The following is a 7,406-nucleotide window of genomic DNA, read 5'->3' on the forward strand; positions in this document are numbered from 1 at the left end:
ATAGTGACATGTCATATTCTTGCCAAGAGGCAAACCAGTGACAGTATTTAATGGTAAATATGTTATATAAGAAAGCTAAAAATATTTTGGCAAACTTCCTTTATTTTGGCTGGTTGTGGTGGTGCACAACTGTAATCCCAGCACTCGGGAGGCTGAGGCAGGAGGATTATTGGGAGTTCAATGTCAGCCTGGGTTATGAAGTGAGCTCAAGGCCAGCCTAAACTACATAGCAAGACCTTTCTCAAAAGACAAAAAAAATCTTTTACCAAAAGAGACTGGTGAGAGAGAGAGAGAGAGAGAGAGAGAGAGAGAGAGAGAGAGAAGAGAGAGAGAGAGAGAGAGAGAGAGAGAGAGAGAGAGAGTGTTGTGGTGATGGGTTCTTACTATTTACTCCAGACTGGCCTTGAATTCACTATGTAGCCTAGGCTGGCCTGGAACTCCCCCTGCCTCAGCCTCCCTAGTGCTGGGATTATAAGTGTGTACCATTATGCCTGGCTCAAAAGATACTATTGCAAATTTTAAAAATGATTCTTTCAGACACCGCACAGGCATGCAGAGCAAACAAACATGTGGTCTGTGGTTGTTCAGAGCTGCTGGAAAGAGTCCTCCATCTGCTGCCAGGGATAAAAACTAAGCCCTCTAACTTCACCTGCCCTTCTTGCACTTAAAAATCACACATTTTGGGGTCACATGGCTGCATAGCACATGATCAGTTTTTCGCTGGTTGTTGTAGACTGATGTGTGAGCTGTGATAACAGTGTCTTGGTTTCTGCCCAGGGACCCACAGACCACCACTGCTGAAAACACTTGGGCCCACGGGAATCTGACGGGTGACTAAACTGGGGGGCTTGCTTCCTGTTGTCTATTTCCCTGCAGCTGTCTCCACCCTTGGATCGGATTCTCCTCAGTTCTACATGTACACATGTTGATCCTTTAAGAAATACTTTGCCGGGTGTGGTGGTGTACAACTGGGACATTCCAGCATTAGGGGAGGCTGAGGCAGGAGGATTATTGTGAGTTCAAACCCAGCCTAGACTACAAAGAGAGACTGTGTCTCAAATAAAAGAAAAAAAAAAGGCAAAAGAAATGTTTTGTCCAAGACTAAATTGCAGGGTGAACCTGGCCAACTGCCTGCTGGAACTGGTCTGTGTTTTCTTGCTTTCTCTGCTTGCTGCCCCTACCCTGTACTTCTTAGAAGCTACAATAGCCCAAGTCCCAGAAACCCTTGTGCCCTGTCACAGGGCCCAGCCCCATAAAGCTGGACTGTTTATGCAGAACTACGGCGCCAGCTACAGCAAAATCCAAGAGCCTCCAGGACAAGTTGACCGTGACCACGCAGTGACCCAAGTCCAGCAAAGAAGAGACAAATTTTGAAACTGTGCCCATGGCCATCGGGAGTTACAGACTTCAGCCCATCACAGCAGTTAATAAAAACCTGCTGCTCTCTGTTCTGTGATGGCTGCTCTGCGGCTCTCTGGACCGGTTCCCGGCTGCTCGAAGCTTTGCCTGTGTGAGTGCAAGCGCTTGCACTGTTTCACCCTGTATCACTTCTGCTCTCTCTAGGTTAAGAGATTCTGGAGGATAGTGTTTATCCCATCACTTCCTTATTTTCAAGGGTCTTCTGAATTGTTTGCCTGTTTCAGTATCACAAATTACTCCCAACAGTTAGCAACTTAAAACAAGGAACATTATCTCAGCTCCTGTCAGGCAGAAATTTGGTGCTAGTGTAGTTGGATGGATTTAGCTCTAGGTCTCAAGAAATTGTCCTCAGAGCTGGTAGGGGTGCAGGCCTGTAATCCAAGCTCTGTGGGAGGCTGAGGCAGGAGGATTACAACAAATTCAAGCCCAGCCTGGGCAATAGTGATTTGAGGAGACCTTGTTTCAAAAAAAAAAGTATAAAGACTCTGTTTTCAATTCTCTGTACTACTTACCCGGCATGGTGGTGCACTCCTGTAACCCCAGCATTTGGGAAGCTGAAGCAGAAGAATCATTGCGAATTCGAGATCAGCCTGGGCTACAAAGTGAGTCCAAGACCAGCCTGAACTACATAGTGAGACCCTGTCTCAAAAAAGACAAAAAAAAAATTCTCTGTACTATAAACAAACAAAAAATCAACAACCAAAAAACACAAAATAAACAAAAACCCAGGGTAATCAATTTGGCCTGATATGTCCAGAGCTTTCCCAGTCTTTGAATTGAAAAGTCTACATTCCAGGAAGCTCATCAGTGCCAAGTAACCCAAGAACACGGTTACCAAGACAGTACATGATGAAAAACAACAACATATTGTTTGTTGCTTAAATCATCTCCTAGGAGATTTGTTTGGAATACCAAGCTTTTCTGTGAAAGAGCACAGGAAAATATATACAATAATCTACAGAAACCTGATGCTAGTCAGGCAGTCAGGGGGAGCCAGCAGACCGGCACATCTGTGAGCTAGTGAGAACAGGTGTCACCTTGAAGTGGAAATGAACAAAAGGACCCTGGGCAAGAGCTGCAAGAAGAGAAACCTCGGCAGGGCGTGGTGGTGCACACCTGTGATTCCAGTACTCAGGAGGGTAAGGCAGGAGGATAGCTGCAAGTTCAAAACCAATCCGAACTACAGGAAACCCTGTCTCAAAAAAGAAAAAAGGAAGAGGTAGAAGAGGAGGAGGTAGAGGAGGAGGGGAAGGAAAAGGAGAAGTTTTAGTGAAAAAGGATAAGAACTCAGGGGTTGGGGGGAGCCAGGGATTTAGCTCAGTAGCAAAGCTCTTCCCTGGCAGGTACAAGGTCATGAGTTCGATTCCTGATACCAGAAAAGAAAAGAACTTATCAGGGTGTGGTGGTGCATGTCTAATCCTAGCACTCAGGAGGCTGAGGCAGGAGGATCCTTGCAAGTTTGAGACCAACCTCGGCTACAAAGTGAGCTCGAGGTCGGCCTGAACAGCCTTGTCTCAGAAAGACAAGGACTCTCAGATGATGATGATGAGGTATATCGAGTTACTGTGTCTCAAGCAGGGGAAAGAGATACAGATTCATTTGAAGATCTTGAAATCCCCTTAGCTAACTATTGGAAACGTACTTCATGCAATGAAATGAATCTTCCCCTTCCATCGCATTGTAACAGATGATGAGCCCCCATGATGGGCTTGCTGGAGGTAAAAGGAAAAGATAACGGGGAAATCTCCGAGAAAGCCAAACTAGAAAACTCAGCACAGGCAGAAGAGGGCTTGGACATACTTGATGGCTCAAACACTGCCACGAATGATTCCACAGAGTCCTGAGTTGATGGAAACAGTGACAAAGTCACACAAGCCTCCCAGTAACAAGAAGCCGAGGACTATTCTCAGCCATTCACTTCCAGTAGCATTATTCACAGCAGCCAAGAAGGTGTTAAACAGCTGAGAAGGAAGAAACATGATGAAGAGGAAAATGTGGAATCCAGTTTCCTCTTACTACCGTTGGACCTTATATGATTTGCCAAGGTCAACCTAAAAATGGTTGCATTGTTCATGCAAAACAGATTTTATGTCATGTTTCACATGTGCAAAGAAGCCAAAGGAAAGAAGTAAGCCCTGCCCTACATAGACAAGCAAGTCAAACGATTGTCTTCATTTAGTTCTATTAGCTGACATATCCAAAGTATATATTTTATGTTTATTTACTTATTTAGAGACAGGGTCTCACTATGCAGTGCAGTCTGGACTCGAGCTCACTTTGTAGCCCAGGTTGGTCTCACATTTGCAATGATCCTCCTGCCTCAGCCTTTCAAGTGCTGGGATTACAAGTGTGTGCCAAACCCTCACCCCAGCTCATGTATTTTAAATTTCTAACCATATAAGCCTAAAAATTTAGACAATACAGGGTTTCTGAACATATATCAAAGCAAGAAATACAAGTAGGACATTTAAATGTAACTTATTCAGTGTCTTTTGTGTAAGGAGGAAAAGTATGTGGAAAGAGTTAATACTTAAAATGTAGATACTCTGAAAGACCAATGCTTACTTTCTGACTTTTAGAAGTTCTTATTTATATTTGGTGTTATGAAAAACATATATATTGGGTGCTATATTATATAGGTAAAAATGTACCACTTTGTATAATTAATAAGAATCTTCAGTAAAATGTTGAAAATAACCAGAATTGTCAATAATAATTAAGATTATAAATGACAACATGGGGCTGGGGATTTAGCTCAGCGGCATAAGCACCTGCCTTGGAGTAGGCGGTTGTGAGTTTGATCCCTGGTACCGGAAAAAAGGGGAAAAAAAAAAAATATATATATATATATATATATATATAAATGACAACATTTATAATTAGTGTTATTCAACATTCAGCTCTAGAAATTTGGTCTCATTTTATATGCTTATGGATTACTAATGTAGTCTTAACTATCTAAAGTTTTAGGTTTAGCATATATATATAAGCTAAATATATACATATATATATATATATATGTATGTATGTATGTATATATTTGTGTGTACCTGTGTATGTGTGTGTTTGCTTTTTACTTTTTTGACACAGGGTCTCACTATGTAGTTTGGCCTTGAACTCACAGCAATGCTCCTGTCTCAGCCTGCTGAGTGCTGTGTGTGCCACCACATCTGGTTTGGGAGGTTTATAGTTTTGAGAAGACAGAGTAAGAAAGAAATAATTGAGGTGAAAAGACTGTATCAGGAGTTTGGGTGTGATGGCAAATGCTTGAAATCCCAGCACTTGGGAGGCTGAGGCAAGAGGAATGTCACTAATTCAAGGCCAGCCTGGACTACAAAGTGAAACTCTGTCTCAAAAAAAGTAAAAAATTAAAACAGGGAGAAGGGAGAAGGGGGAAGAAAGCAAGCTGGAGGCCAGCCTGGGCAATTTAGCAAGGTCCTGTTTTAAAACAAAAAAGGCATCAGGAAGGTACAAGATTAAAAGAGATTAATCTAGAGGACCGGAAAAGGCTTACTTACAGGAGGCTGAGGCAGGAGAATTGCCCTGAGTTCAAGGCCAGCCTGAAGTACATGTCTCAAGACCATGTCGCAAGTACATGTCCCAAGTACTTGTCGCAAGACCATGTCTCAAATAGAATTCTATTTACTGAGGCCCCTGTAGTGGTATGGTGAATATTCTCTTAGGAAAATGCTTTGGACATTTAGAACAGGTAACCTTAGACTAGATACAGATATAAAACCCAAGGAATTAAATTTTCCAGGTGTAGGACTCTGACATTCTATCTTCTCCACAGACTGGGGTGCCAGTCTTCCCCACACGCATCTTCTGGACCTCCCCACTCACAATGGCATGCCTAGTATTTTTCTTCATAGCCTGCTCCCTGCCTGAAGGTCAAGTTTGACTTACTTGGCTTTGATCATAGATCATATAGATCATAGATCATCTTAGATCAATCACTTAACTTTTTTGTTTGTTTTTTTGTTTTGCTTTTTAGGACAGGCCTTGAACTCGAAGTGATCCTCCTGCCTCATCCTCTTGAGTGCTGGGATTACAGGCATGTGTATATATCAAAATCCATGCTGAACAATGAGCTCTAGATTACAAAAGAAGATTTTTGTTTTGTCTGTAAATCTTTGCCCACAAATTAACACACACACAACTTACTTTTTTTTTTTTTTGTCTTTTTCCTTTTTATCGGTACTGGGGATCGAACTGAATTCACGACTGCCTGCTTGCAAGGCAGGCACTTATGCCGCTGAGCTAAATCCCCAACCCCCTCAACTTACTTTTTTTAAGGCTTTGAAATGTTTTACTTTATGTGCAAAAAGACCTAGCATTCTCTCTTTCACTGATTGGATATCCTGCAAAGCCCATGGAATGAAGGCCACTTAGTCTAACATGATGAAGCCATGTCCTTTACCTCCTGATGGAAATGTTGGTGGCACCTCTTGAGCTGGATTTTTGGATCAGATTTTGCCTGTTTGAGCAGTCACAGCAAGAGTGAGAACTCTGGCCATGTTTCCTTGGGTGGCTCCAGCAGAGCTGCTGGAGACCCTTGTTGCTCCCAGAGATCCCAGGAGGCTAATAGCTACTTACTTTTTTTTTTTTAATTTTATTTTGAAAGTGGTAAAATAAAACAGAACAAGACAGAATAAAGCCAACTAAGATTGTACAGTGAAAATGGTACAGAACTTCATAGCAGGTTACAGGGATAACAGTAATAGGTATCACAGTATATTTCGTTATCTTTATAATAGTTGTTCTTTCCATCTCGTATATCAAAATGAGATGAAATACAGAACATTATAGAACTTACCAAAACAGAATATTGGATAGAGCAGTACCATTAATCAGAATAGAGCAAAACAGTAATAAAAATATTTGCCTTCAAAGAGATGGTAGAAGGAAGTCCCCCTTATTTGCTATGGTCAACCTCCCAGGAGACGCTCAGATTTCTGGTTCCCATTTGCTAATGGGGGGGACAGGAGAAGGAGGGTAGGGGAAGTGGGATGTTTGACTCGTGCATCAGTAGGTTCACTCTTGCTTAGCAGGGAGGCTGGTTGGTTGTTTGGCTTCCTAGAGACCTAAGTTCCAACATGGCGCGGATCTCAGGAGTTGCTGCTGGCTCTCCCCCTGGATGGCTACTTACTTTTTAAAAGCTCTATTCAAGCCGGTGTGGTGGCTCACGCCTGTAATCCCAGCACTCGGGAGGCTGAGGCAGGAAGATTGTTGCGAGTTTGAGACCAGCCTGGGCTACAAAGTGAGTTCAAGGCCAGCCTGAACTGCATGGATGCTAGGGAGGCTGAGGCAGGAGGATCGGTGTGAGTTTAAAGCAGCCAGGGCTACATAGTGAGTTCAAGGTCAACTTGAACTACATAGTGAAACCTTATCTCAAAAATCAAAAACAAACAGGCAACTTTATTCAAAACATTTGAATCTCAGGGTTGTGGAGCTAGCTCAGTAGCAGGGTGGCTCATTCCAAGTTCAATACCTAAGACTAAACATACTAAGTAAAATCATAATGTCACCAACTTCTACTTGAGTTCAATGAAGGAAGCAGTGAGTGGACAGAAAAAGTCTCCCTAATCCCTCCTGGGGTCCTAGCAAGGAAACTGCATTCCTTTCCCAGGAGGATCCATTTGGGACCCAGAGGTCAGGTGTTAAGGATTCAAAGACCATAATGTTAAAACCAGCAATCTTAAAGCAGCCCTGCAGAGCACGGATGTTAGGGATGAGATTCAATCAAAGACACCTGGGGCTGGGGATTTACCTCGGCGGCACAATTACCTGCCTGGCAAGCATAAAGTCCTGAGTTCAACTTCCAGTGCCAAAAAAAAAAGTGGCGGGGGGGGCTTGGGTTTTGTTTTGGAAGTTCATAGAGGGATTCAGGCGTGGTGGTGCACCTTGTTATCCCAGTACTCTGGGAGTCTGAGGCAGGAAGTTGGCAAGTTTTGAGCCCAACCTGGGCAACTTATTTAAACTCTGTC

General features: G+C 43.0%; 1 pseudogene; it reads left to right on the plus strand.

Annotated features, from left to right (window-relative positions):
• The first annotated feature begins 2,888 nt into the window (after positions 1 to 2,888).
• On the plus strand, positions 2,889 to 3,918 carry LOC100726683 (E3 ubiquitin-protein ligase Mdm2-like; annotated as a pseudogene).
• The last annotated feature ends 3,488 nt before the right edge of the window (positions 3,919 to 7,406 follow it).

This window comes from Cavia porcellus, unplaced genomic scaffold (assembly GCF_034190915.1).
Source record: "Cavia porcellus strain 051 isolate PalLab524CR breed Dunkin Hartley unplaced genomic scaffold, mCavPor4.1 scaffold_6, whole genome shotgun sequence".
NCBI classification, from domain to species: Eukaryota; Metazoa; Chordata; class Mammalia; order Rodentia; family Caviidae; genus Cavia; species Cavia porcellus.